The sequence below is a fragment of the Crocodylus porosus genome, unplaced genomic scaffold, assembly GCF_001723895.1.
Source record: "Crocodylus porosus isolate Cpor-Errol unplaced genomic scaffold, CroPor_comp1, whole genome shotgun sequence".
NCBI lineage: Eukaryota > Metazoa > Chordata > Crocodylia > Crocodylidae > Crocodylus > Crocodylus porosus.
Genome location: NW_017728931.1, coordinates 97,945,132 through 97,958,723, shown reverse-complemented (window position 1 = coordinate 97,958,723; position 13,592 = coordinate 97,945,132).

Here is a 13,592-nt window from a genome sequence, read left to right as displayed (position 1 = left end):
ATCTGGAACCAACTTCCAAGAGAAGTGGTGCTGGCTCCTACCCTGGGGGTCTTTAAGAGGAGGCTACATGTACACCTTGCTAGGGTCGTTTGACCCCAGTACTCTTTCCTGCCATGGCAGGGGGTCAGACTCGGTGATCTGCTTAGGTCCTTTCTGACCCTAGAAACTATGAAACCCTACTCAGTAATCCCATTCTTCCTGTGTGATATCCCAGTCCTGTGTATTGACAATGCCTCCCAATTTTATATCAACAATATCCTACTTTTTGTACTAAGGTCATTGCAAATATTAAAGATCTGCCCCAGGACCAGCTCCTAAGAAACACAGTAACTTCCCTCAAGCCTGATACTTTTCCTTTCAATGCAACCCCTGCTAACTCCCCTAAAGTCAGTTCTTTACACGTCTTAAAATTCTTGTACTAATTTCTAACTCCAGCTTAACCAATACATTCCCAAGACTTACTATATCAAATAGTTTACTGATGTCAAAATTGCATTGATCTAGTGTATCTCCTTTGTTTATGAAATCAGTTATCTTATGACAAAAAGCTTGTGGGTTATTCTGGTACAATTATTCTTTTCTTCAAAATTTGTTGTAAAGCCTTGCACACTATTGTCTAATGGGCCTATTGTTGCCTGGATCATTTTCCCCCTCCTTAAATACAAGTACTACATTGCTATTATCCTTTATACAATAACACCCTCACCTTGATGGATTTATTAAAAACCTTGCCACTGGACCTCTAATTTCATAGGCTGGAGATTGTCAGCTCCACTCCTCCCCGGCCTTGAAAGCATTGTGCTCTTTGAGTCTTGCTTCTAACTTATATATGGTAATTTCCATTTCCATGACCTTATTTTCCTTAGCTACCCTGTTTCCCCATGTTCAGCATCATTATGCTTACTGAAAGCTAAAGCATAGTATTCATATAGTTTTGGGCTATACCTAAAGTACTCTCAAGCCCATTCTTACTACACAGGGACCCAAATTCTCTTTTTTGTTTTCTCTTTATTTACTGTATTTATTCTCATACCACACACCCCAGATATGAAACACACCTTGATTTGGGAAGCAAAAAGAAGAGATAAATACTCCTTTTCTTGTTAGAATAAGTTTCCATGTTTAAGACATGCACCCCAATATTTGATTGCCAATTGTTGAAAAAAAGCTGAGTGTGGTATACAGCTGAAGAATCTTTTGTTGTTTGTTTTAATATATTGTGTAAGTTTGAACTTACCCAACTTTTGTCATAGTTTACCTTAGGCCCACTCTTCCTGACCTCTAAGATACAGCCTTGTTTGCCGCTCAATTCTTTCACCATTCCATGTAGGCTGTCTGCTTATTTCTAATATCCTTTCAGTGGTAATTATTCATCTGTCTTGTCCTGTTGTATGAAAACGTATCAATTGTTTCTTACTGAACTCCCTCTCCCAGGGTAACAAGTTAGGTACATATTTTCACTAACTGCATTGCCTACCTGAATACAACCAATGGCAAGGTTTTTAGTAAATCCAATTCCAACAGCAACCTTTTACTCAGTAAGTGTGCAGAATATGATCTTGTCATTACTGACACTATCTTCAGACAACCTGACAGGTACAAAACAACATGGCAATACCCCCTCTCAAAACAACGGCACCTCCTCAACTACATCATTGTAAGAGTGCATGATCTAAAAGACATCCATCTCATGCATTTCAATGATCATTATTTAGTGAGATCAGTCATGTTTATCAGGGTTGCATTGAAACATTGAAAGGAAACCAGAACAGTCCAAAGTCAGTACAATTTCAAATGCCTTCAGCCCCTAGACACTGCAAAGCCCTCCAAACATATCTCAGTAAGAAACTCACCAATCTTAGGATTGAAAATGATAACACTTGTGTTGAGGGATATATACTTCTCAAAGATGAGTCCATCAAAAACTGCTAGAAGGAGCACTACCAAAAGCTCCTGAACTGAAAATTGATGGTGATTGACAAAACTATCAAATCCCTCCCACAGCATCCAGTAAGGGAAGCACTTGCCTGTCCACCAACCTCTGAAGAAGTACACTAGGTGATAAGACAGATGAAGAAAAACAAGGCCTCTGGCCCTGGTGGCATACCAGCTGAGGTCTTCACAGTTGGTGAAGAAACTATGACCAACAAGATCCACACACTGTTTCTTAAAATCTGAAACACTGAGGAAATTCCTGCTGATTTATGGAATGTCAATACTGTCATCATTTTTTTAAAGGGAGATAAGTGTCATAGGGAGGATACAAGGGACAGACCCCAAGGGGTCAAGGGAGGTCCCTGGGAGCCAGAATGTCCCAGGGAAGGCAAAGAGAGAGAGGAAAAGATGAAGAATCTCTTACCTGCAGCCGGTGCCACGGCGAAACCGGAAGTGGCAGCGGGACCCACGCGGCTCATTAGCTGCGCCTTTTTAAAACTACGGCCAGCTGTGGAGAGGAACGGGAGGAGCCGGCACGGAGGGATAAAAGGTGTTGTGGGCAAAGGAACAGGGGAGAGACCGGGAAACGCATCAGCAGGAAAGGTAGTCCCAGAACCCCTATTAGGGGTTAAAGAGGCAGAATACTGCCTTGAAGCCTGTTGTAAGGAAGATGCCAGCAATAGCCCAGAGAGAGAGGAGGCAGGCACACCTCACTCAGAGGGAGGATTCAAGGGAGAGGATCCAAGACATCAGAAGAAAAAAGGTGACAACCAGGGTTGTCCCTGAGGAAGAGGGGAGAGCGACGGAACTCGAGGCGTCAAGTGAGGTGGGATCGGGCGGGTTCGGCCAGGCTCCAGGAGCGACCCCAGGTGGGGAAGAAAGAGTCTAAGCAGCAGGAGGGGCTGCAGAAGACAATCTCCAGCTGCATAGAGCTGCCCGGCGGGGGACACAAGGTAGGCAGAACTAGAGACATCATCAAGGGTCCAGCTAACACGCAGGTGATCCGCAGTATGGAAGGGAGAAGGTGGTAGCCTCCAGGCATAGGCATACACAGGACAGGGCCAGTTAGAAACTCTCAGGCCAGGCTGGCCCATTTGGTGTAGTCAGGAGTCCACTGGTATTGATACTATTCTTTCTTTTGTGTTTTTCTGTTTCCCACTTTTGGAGGGGTTGGGAGGTCTGTCTCATAGAGCCCTAGTGTTGGCTCAATCAAAAGAAGGGTTTTGTTGTAGAGGGAATCGAGATGACTGTGCAGACCCATAAGGTACAACTCAGATTTGGGGAATTGGGTTAGGCCTAATACGTGTCCACGGGAGAGCCCAGAATACCAACAAGCAGGGGTCAGGCTGAGAGAGACATCAGCAACCCATCGAGGCTGAGTTTCAGGGCTAGGTTTAGGGGCGATTGGAGCCTCACAGAAGACTGCCACCTAGAGGCCCCAAAGTGTGCGAGCTCCAGTAGTCGAACCCCACCACTGAAAGAATAAACAAAGTCATGGCAGATGAGATTGGGGAAGAGACTACCCCGGGGAGGGGTTTCCATTCAGCAAGACCACAGGGATGGAGCGACGGACAGCCATATACATCCAAAGCTAGGCGGCACATGACCAGATGATGGAAGCCTGACGGGTGCAGTCTGACTATGGAAATTATTGAGGTATCTCCCTCTTCTCCATCGCTGGGAAGATCCTCACCTGAATTCTACTGAACCGACTGCTCCCTCTTGCTGAGGAAATCCTTCCCAAGTCTCAGTGTGGCTTTAGAATATCAAAAGGCACCATGGACATGATTTTTGTGACTCAACGGATCCAGGAAAAATTATAAGAACACCACCAGGAACTATATATGGCCGTATCAATTTGACCAAAGCCCTTGACTCGGTCAACCATGAGGCTCTATGGAAGATCTTACTGAAGTTTGGCTGCCCAGAGAAATTTAATACCAACCTAACACTCCTTTATGGACTAGATGACTGCCTCCATCTTATGCAGTGGCTCCACTATGGAGCCCTTTGCCTTTCAAACAGGACTGCATGATCACACCCATTCTGTTTTCCAACTTCCTTGCTGTCATTGAGATTCTCATCCATGAATATCTGCCACACAGCATCAGCATCGAGTACAGGATAGACAGGAACCTTTTCAAACTTTCCCACCTCTATGCCCAAACCAAAGTTACCCCAGCCTTGACTGTGGAACCTAAGTATGCTAATGATTGTGCTGTCATTGCACTTACTGAGGAGGTCCTACAGACAACTCTTAACTGCTTCTGTCAAGCATACTAGTGCCTGGGACTGACCCTTAACACTGGAAAAACAAAGGTGCTTCACCAGCCTTCTCTGGGCCAGCTAACTCCCCAAGCAATGATCCTTGTTGACATACAGAAGCTGGAGAACTTTGAATACTTTGCATACCTCAGCAGCCATCTTTCAGAGAAGGCCAGCATCAATAAGGAAATCCAGTATAGGATTCAATGTGCCAGCTCTACATTTGGAAGACTATCATTGTTGTTCAATGATCATAATATCAGGCCTCAAACAAAGTTCCTATTATATAAGGCTGAGGTAACCCCGACTCTTCTCCACAGCTGTGAAATTTAGGTGACCTACAGGGACCACTTGAAAAGCCTGCAGTGCCTTCACCAGCACTACCTCTGGAAGATCCTTGGCATAAAGTGGGAGGATCAATGCACACATGCCAGTGTCCTTACCAATACTAACACCACCAGCATAGAAGCATTAATTATTCAACATCAGGTGCAATGGACAGGGCATTGTATGCGTATGCCTGATGTACATTTACCAAAACAACTACTATACTCCCAACTCAAAGGACAAGGAACCCATGGAGGCCAGAGAAAACACTTCAAGGACACCCTCAAAGTGAATATTAAGAAGTGTGGCATTGACATCACAAATTGAGAGTAACTAAACCAGGACAGGGCTACATGGTGACACCCTGTGAGAGAAGGTACAGCTTACCTTGAGGAAAACTGTCTCATCCTGGAGGCAGAAAAACAACAGAAATGCAAGTAAAGGAAAGAAGACAGAGAAACCTGCAGGTTGATCCTCTGTTTAACCACCACCTGTGGCATCTGCAAAAGAATCTGTGGCTCTAGGATTGACCTTCTTGGCCATCACCAGAACCCTTTACTTGACCTGTGGGAGTGATCATCCTCAACCATGAGGAATTGCCACCACCAATGACTGCTCTCAGTGTCATTAATATTTCCTTTATCCTTATTACACATCCTCCTACCTCTAACTATTCCTTTATCAAATGTAGTATATGATTTACCTTATTTTCCTCTTCCCACAACCTAATGCCAGGTGTGTACCAGTTGCTTTAAAGGAAAGTGAAAGGAATCTCATAAGAAAACAACTGTGGCAAAATTAGCTCACAAGAAAAAGTTTCTTCTTAAACTGTCAGAAACAGCTTGGCTTATACCCTAAAGCTTGATGTTTTATATTATAAAATTATTTGGAAATGGTGTATTCATAGAAGTAAATGCATTGGCATTGTAAAATAAAGACTGAGTTATCAATTTGTCATTCCATTAAGGAATATAAAAAAAATGTTTTTTCTTAATGTGTGTTTCATGTTTGTAGTCATAGGGCCATGTCATACGTTACATTTAGCTTGTGTCAAATGCACTCAAAATGCAAGTGAGCATGAGGTCAAACAGTAAAATATGTACTTAGTGCACTCATATCATAGCAAAGTCATGATTTTTTGCATGAGAGTTCTCTCCAGACAGTATTAAGTAACATGTGTTCAGCTATCAATGGGCTGTTCCACAGAGATAACGGAAACAATCTGTGATCCTCACACAGCTGTGACATCAGAAAGGGACCCCTGTGCTATACCAAACCTCCGGGTGAGACAAAGAAAGCCACATATCAGAAGGCTCTTTCACTTGTCAAGGGCCTCCAGGATCAAGCTGAAAGCCAGGTGCCTATAACCCCGGAGGGTCCCAGGGTTGGGACTGACAAACTCCAGTGTGATGCCAGGGCTGGGAACAACAATAAGAGAGCTGTGCACATTAGAGATCATAGTAAACGTTAACATGAGACACCTCAGCACACTTTCTAACTAATACCACACTGATTTAACGTGTACTAAGTGTCCCAGGCAAAAAGGCCCTTAGACCAATGTATCATTGTAAGCAAGTCACCCTGCTTCCTGAGACAAGGTAGTTAGCTTTAGCTCCAGGTTTTCAAACCAGTTTTATTCCTTTCAGAAAAAGTTTCACAACTATATTAAACAAATCAACCAAATCACAATACACAGAACAAACAACTAAAATCCTCTGTCCTCTTTAAAGGCCCGGTGACAGGCAATATCAGCTCTGTACTTCTACATAACGCAGAAACATGCCCTCCCATCCTCTTGCACTCCTGCCCTAGAGTTCTTAATAATCTTTGTGGCTCCATCTTTATTAACTGGTATCAGTTCTACCTAGTTTACAGCTTCCCAGTCAAGCACACTATTATCTGCTGACCACCTGCTGCTGGGTTCTAGCTTTGAAGAACCAAGAACCTCCTTACAATCATTCAGAACACAGTCACAGAATTGTATCATTCAGAGATGGAGGAAGCCTATTAGCTCAACCATTCCTTCTTCCCAATAATGCAGGATTATTCCCTTTTCCATCTTCTAGTGTTATTTCCTTTCTAGATGTAAATGTTACAAGTAATATTTAATAGGTCTCATTGTCAGGTCTCTTTTTTTCCCTTTTGCTCAGCCAGAATATCTACTTTCTTAGTTTTATTTTACCCCTCCTGCTAAACAGGCAGCTGGGGCATACAGTAGGCACCTCTGGCTATACATTACATCTTCAAGGAAATAAATAACTTAAGTGTATTGCTTTGCAATACCATAAACTATTCTCCTTCACTCATGCCTGAACAAGTCACATATTTGTAAACTGTAGTTTCTCTATGCATCTTCAGGATAAGGGCCTGTGTTGTCAAACCCATATAGCAGAAGTGGACATCATCCATTAACTGTCAGGCAGAACCATGTTAGAAAGTGGCCTCAGGAGAATAACTAAAGCACAGTAGAGTGAACTTAACAGCATCAGTGAAATAAGTTGTGCACTTATCTGAAAACATGGGAATTCAGTTCAATGGCTATAGCCCTCAACTGCAAAGAACAGGGTAGTGGTGTGCATGCTTTTATGTGTGTCAGACAAACAAGACCATTTATGTGTTTGCACTGCTCTGCTTCTGTGAAGTATACTGAAAGATAAAAGTACACAAGGCAGATCATGTGTCTCCTAGGCACAGTCATGCTGTGGAGAGAAGTAATTTATCCCTGCTGGGTACATCCATCATAATCCAGAGCCTGGAAATGTCTGTTATTAGAATGCAGGCAGTCCAGGGCTTAAACTATGTGTGTTTGCCACTTGGGTTTTTTTGATGCAATGCTGGTGACAGTTAGCTTCTGAAAGCCCACCCTATATTTTTGTCAGTGTTGAGCATGCTCATTTGAGAAAAGCTGCAACCATAGGTAAGTGTGAAAGTTGCTTTTTGTGTTCCATCATATTTGAAACTAAAAGCCTGAGCCAGAGTGAAGTCTAAAAAAAGTGGCCCTACAGTTAGGATTAACCATGTCACTAAATGTTTCTTAAGAATGTGAGGGGGAAAACCATGACTGTTAAAATGACTATTGTACAAAGCAAGCCCAACGGAGAGGAACTTCTCTCATAAAAATCTTTACAAAAAATCACTATGCTTTGTTAATCCATTGTTTTAAATCCAATGGGAGCACTACAGGAAACAAGATTTGTTATTTATTTGTGAACTAAACTCACTGATGAACAAGTTCAAACTTTAATTAGTTCCTTTTTTAAATTTCTGGTTTGTGTGGAACTTTTAGACTTAGTCTCAAAAAGCAGAGTCCTCATCAGTGCTAAGAAAGGAAATAAAAATGATTAAAAACAAACAGCCACTTTTAGATTCTCTTTCATTTCAGGAAGTCAGTGAAGAATTAGTTTACAAAACCCAGGAATACTGTAAGGTTCTGAAATAAGAAAGAGAAAAAAATAAACTCTGCTTTCCATATAAAGGAGAATTCCCACTTGTCCTTTTGCTTGATAGAACATACAAGTGAAAGAAATTATACATGGAAGTAACTATGAAAAGTACCCTGTTCTCTTCAGAAGCTCTTCTTAAATCATAGATTCTAGTTAGGGCCAAAGTGTCCCCTCTGCTTCTTTCAGGAAGGGTAAAGAACCAAAGAATAAACAATGTATATGCAGAAAGGCAAATTGGTGGGATTCTGGTTTGAGGAAGGCTATTTCACATCCCCAAATCTGTGGAAGCCAGAGGCGGATAAGAGGTGGGAAGGGAGGCACATGGTGATTTCCAGAACCATTGTCTTCTCCTAAACCCAGTGAATAGTTCCAGTATAAATTAATCCCATATCAGTCAGCACTTTTACCATCATCACTATTATGTGTTTTTTGAATAACACTGACGTAATGAGTAGAAGTATAAAAGACTCAAAGAAGATCCTATCACTACCCCCACTGAGTTAGGAGAGTAAGCCATTAACTCATGCTGGGTCTCCTGAAGATGTATTTTGTTCCTACTTGATCACACCCAATAGTATTATGAGGGACCAGTAGGCAGGGCCATCCCTGGTGGGGGCGAATCAGGGTGACCACCCCAGGCCCCTTGCTTTGCGGGGGGACCCAAGGAGCCGGGTGGAGCAGCCGTGATGACTCCACACTGCTGCTGGCTTCATGTCTGGCTGCTTGGTATCCCCTGCCCCCCACCCACCGATTCCACTGCCACCTTCCTTGCATCCAGGCACGGGGCCCCACACAGGCTAATTTACCCTAGGCCCCGCACCCTGCTTAGGTCACCACTTCGCACTAGGTGATGGGTATGTGTTCCATATCCTGCTGGGGGAGTAAACACCCAAAATATAACTTTGTTCATAAGCAGTAAATTATTAGTGCAAGATAACAACTTGGAAATGATTAGCAGGACGTGCCAATGTTCACTTTTTTCTCAAAAGGAGTAAAAAAATCCACATGTACCTTAAAGTGAAACAAATTTTAACTAATCCAAATGCTTACCTCATTACAAAGAAGTGATATTTTGTATATTAATCAGTCAATTTCAAAGAATCAGTGGATAGACTAGACATAATGAAAGCCCTCCATTGAAATGATAGTGACTTGAGAAAGGGCTGACATTTTTTCCAAATGGAATGTTAGCCCAGTTCTCCTCCAACCACCATCCAGCACTGATGTTGACACTTGACAGAAGAACTATTTGTAAAGCTTAAGCTTCTTTTGGCATGATTAATATTTTCTGTTGGTGGTTTTAAGGTAAGTGTATCGAATAACATAAATAAATCACTAAGGTTTCAGCTTCCAGTACACATGCAAAGTTCTACCATAGCTTTTAACTAATCACTAAGAAAAAAAAAAAAGGAAAGACCCAGCATATTGCTGTGAGCAAAACAATCTTTATAACATGACTCTTAAACAACATAGTAAATCACTCTTCAGTAATTTCTTTATCTAACTGGCTCAGTATCCTTGATAGATTCATGATAGCCCTAAGAAATATTTGATCAGTGGGTTGCCTATGTGTATAATTTTTACTTATTTGCTAGGCTAGTTTATCTCATTTTTTTTCTAGCTGAAATCCCATTTTATTATTTCATTGTGAAACATTTTCTCAGTGCAAAGGGTGAATTTATTAGAGAGCTTAAGACTCTTTCAATATTCTGAAATGCCTAAATGTTTCTTTTGTGATTATATGACAAATGATACAAGAAAAATGCTTTGCCTGGTACTGCATAGTGCTTAAATAGGTAGAAAGTACAGGAGAAATAATGAAGTCCTGCCTTTAACATAAGATTTTTTCACATTCTTAGGTACAGGATAAGAAAAAGAGAGGAGTGGGGGGGGGGAAGTATGAATTGTATTATTTTACAGGATGCATGCCAGCATGGCTGCAGCCTTTCAGGAGATGGCAGGCCTTTAAAAGAAATATCTACATGCAAATGAAAATCCCTGATGGATAAAATTCACAATTATGTGAACTCTCTGAGTGATGTAACTTTTCCAGCCAATGAAGATCAAACAAAAGGACAAGCCAGTGGTTTTATGCATGCATAGTATGCTGTACTGTGCCCCCTCAACCTTCTAATGACAACAGTGTCCTTGTAAGTACCCTAAAGTCATGACCACATGCACATCTGCTCTGTGGAAGGGGAAAGGTTAATGTTTCAAAAATCAGCTTCTGTCATCTGTTGGCTACTCAGAAGTTTACTCTCACTAAAATTCAACAAAATTGGGATCCAGTTAATAGCCTGAGATTCAAATTGCCTCTGGTATTGCACTTGTTTTAGAATTAAATCTCACTACACCATTAAATCTAATACACATTTGATCTGTGGCTAAGAGGGAAATAATTTGCCAGAAAACGGAATTTTATTGTTGGGGGGAAAAAAGTTATCAGTTTCTGGCTTTGAACAGTTGTAATGTTATCAAGATGTAACACCACCTCAAAAAGTATTTGCAACAATAATCAAACCATTATATGTGCAAAATACAAAGGCTCATAAATAATTTCCTCTGACCAGTTACAAAGGAGAGATCAGTGACCCACTTTATTTATAAATAGTAAGGAAATTATTAAATATTTCCTCCACTTCCATGTTATTGTTTTAAAAAGTACTTCTGAAGTGCTTTGGTAAACTAGCCTGAAACTGAATGAGGACAGTAAATTAATGGGTCAAGATTCACACCATTGCATATTTATGGATTGTATAGCACAGAATGACCAAGTAAGGGGAACTTGGTGCTGACAATATGCAAATTATGTCTATAGTTTTATGAAGAAAGTCCTATATGTCTTTGTTAATTGCAAATCTGCCACTGTGAAGTTATTAACAATAATAACATTTGGTAGTTAAATGGCCACAGGGGATATTTACATTTTATAAAAAATAATATGGATGCTTAGGGCTCAATTAACTAAAAGTGGCTTATGCACATATGCAGTAAATCAATTAATACAGATTTTTGACGTGAGAAAGAGCTATTGAAGGGAGTGATTTAAACCATTGCTTGAAAGAAGGCAGAACAAAAAAAACCACTCCCATCTGCAAACTGCATTTTAATTTTTATGAGCAGTTTTCTGACATATTTTGACTCTTACAAAGGAAAAATTAATTCAGTCCTCAAGATGATACAATAAATAGCTGTGAGCCCAAATCAAGCTCAGTTTTCCAAATGGAGCTTTGGCCTTGATGGCATTGCCCTAGAATTTTTACTGGGCAGATTTTGGTATCAGTAGTATCTGAACTCATATTCCACAGACAAAAATGATACCTAGAAGAAATATTCAAAAGATATTGTGTCATTTGCACTGTTATCAGCTCTTTCCATTTTCTCATGAGCCTTGTGATATTTGTATATTTTTCTTACAACTCAAGTTCCAGGAGTTACATTATGGGAAGGTACCATGCATTATGGTAGATACAGAAACAAATAAGTTACAGAAACAAATAAGTTTTTGGCCATTATAATTATTATGAAGAATAATAATAAGGAAAAACCTAAAGGTTCAAATAATATTACTTAAACCCTCATTATTCTTAACTTGTGATTTCAGGCCCTGATTTAAGAGCTTTGAACTGCTGGAGATGGCAGTGCTGTAATTTACCCTATGGTCCAACTATGGATACAAAGCTACCAAATTCATGATTGCACAATGTTCGCGGAAAACACAAAATCAGGAGGGCTCTGTGAAAAATGGTGATTTCGTGCAATTTTGGTGGACTTGCTACAAAAAAAGAAAAAAACTTACTGGCATACGGAGAAAATGGGTTGAAGCCCTGCAGTCTTGGAGCAAGGGGTGGAGGCAGAGAAGGCTCACACCTGGCAGCAGGTGTATGCATGCAGCGAGCCAAGCCAGGTTTCTATGGACCCCGGTGCAGCTGCTTGCAGCATCCTGATTGCCTGCCACAACCAGCCTGGGACCCTGGTGCAGCTGCCTGCAGTCTATCTACTCGTGGATGGTCCTAAACCATGGCTTAATTGCCCTGATTAAGCCCATTAATGATCTGTGAATTAATGGCTTTCCTGGGTTTAATCAGGGCAATTAAACCATGGTTTTGGGTCATATGAAAATCTGCAGGGAGGGGTGGGACTGCTGGGGCCCCTCAGCCAATCAGAGGCATGAGAGACCCCTGCCATGCTCAGCCTGTGAAAATGGCAGCTGGCCCCAGGATCTGCCCATGAAATCGACCAGCCATCTTCTTGAGTTCAGTAGACCCTAACTTTGGGATCATAAGGAAGCAGGACTGGAAAGCACATCACACGGTCATCTAGTCCAGCAGCCTGTTCAAAGCAGAATCCTCTCTGACTTGAATTTCAACTAAGTATCTGCCCAACCTGCTCTTAAAAAAAAGTCCAAGTATGGAAATTCTGCAGCTTCTCCAGGTAGCTTGTTCCAAATGCTTGACCACCCTCACAGTCAGAAAGTTCTTCCTCATCTCCAACCTAAAGTTCCTCAGTTGCAGCTGAGGCCATTGCTCCTAGTGTTGTCCATTACAACCACAGAAAAAAGCCCATCTCCTTCTTCTCTGTAATCACCCTTCAGGTATCTGAACACTTTTATCAAATCCCCCCTTCAATCATCTCTTCTCAGAATAAATAACCCCAGTTCTTTCAACCTTTCCTCAAACGTCTTGCTTCTCAGGCCCTTAATATTTTTTGTCACTCTCCTGGACTCTCTCCAAACTGTCTACATCCTTCTAGAAATGCAGGGCCCACAACTGGGAACAGTGCCATGAGGCCTCACCAGTGCTGAATAGAATATAAGAATCACTTCCCCTTGATTTGCTAATGACACTCTTGTTAATACATGCTGTTGGCTTCTTTTGGAACAAGAGCACACTGTTGGCTCATATTCAACTTACAATCTACTGTAAAACCAGGGCATTCTCTGCCATACTGAAGCCTAGCCAGTCATTCCCTGGTCTGCATTTTTCCCTGCAATTATTCCACCTCAAGTGCAGGGCTTTGCACTTGTCCTTGTTGAATCCCATCCAATTGATTATGAAATATTTTTCCTGTTTTTCCAGGCTATTCTGGATCCTAGTCCTACCCTCCAAAACATTTGCAACTCCACCCAACTCAGTGTCATCCACAAATTTGCTAAGCACACATGCAAACCCACCATCCAAGTCATTAATGAAAATGTTGAACAATACTAAACCAAGGAGAGACCCTTGGGAAACCCCACTTGATAACATCTCCCAGCTAGAAGTTGAGTCATCAACAGTGACCCAACCAGCTACATATCCTGCTTTTGGTACTTTTGTCTAGTCTGTATTTCCTTAGACTGTTAATGAGAATGTTGTGGGAGACAGTGTGAGGGGCCTTGCAAAATTAAGGTATATATATCCACTGCTCTCCTCCCATCCACAGATCATCCCATTATGTTATTAGAGAAGGAAATCAGGTTACTCAGGCATTACTTGCTCCTGATGAATTTTGCTGGCTGTTTCTGAACATCTTGTTCTCTAGGGGCTTCAGAAGAGAATCTGAGGGCCTGGTCCATGAACATTCCATATATTGAGGATAGACTGACTGGGCTGTAATTCCTTGGGTGCTCCTTCTTTTCTT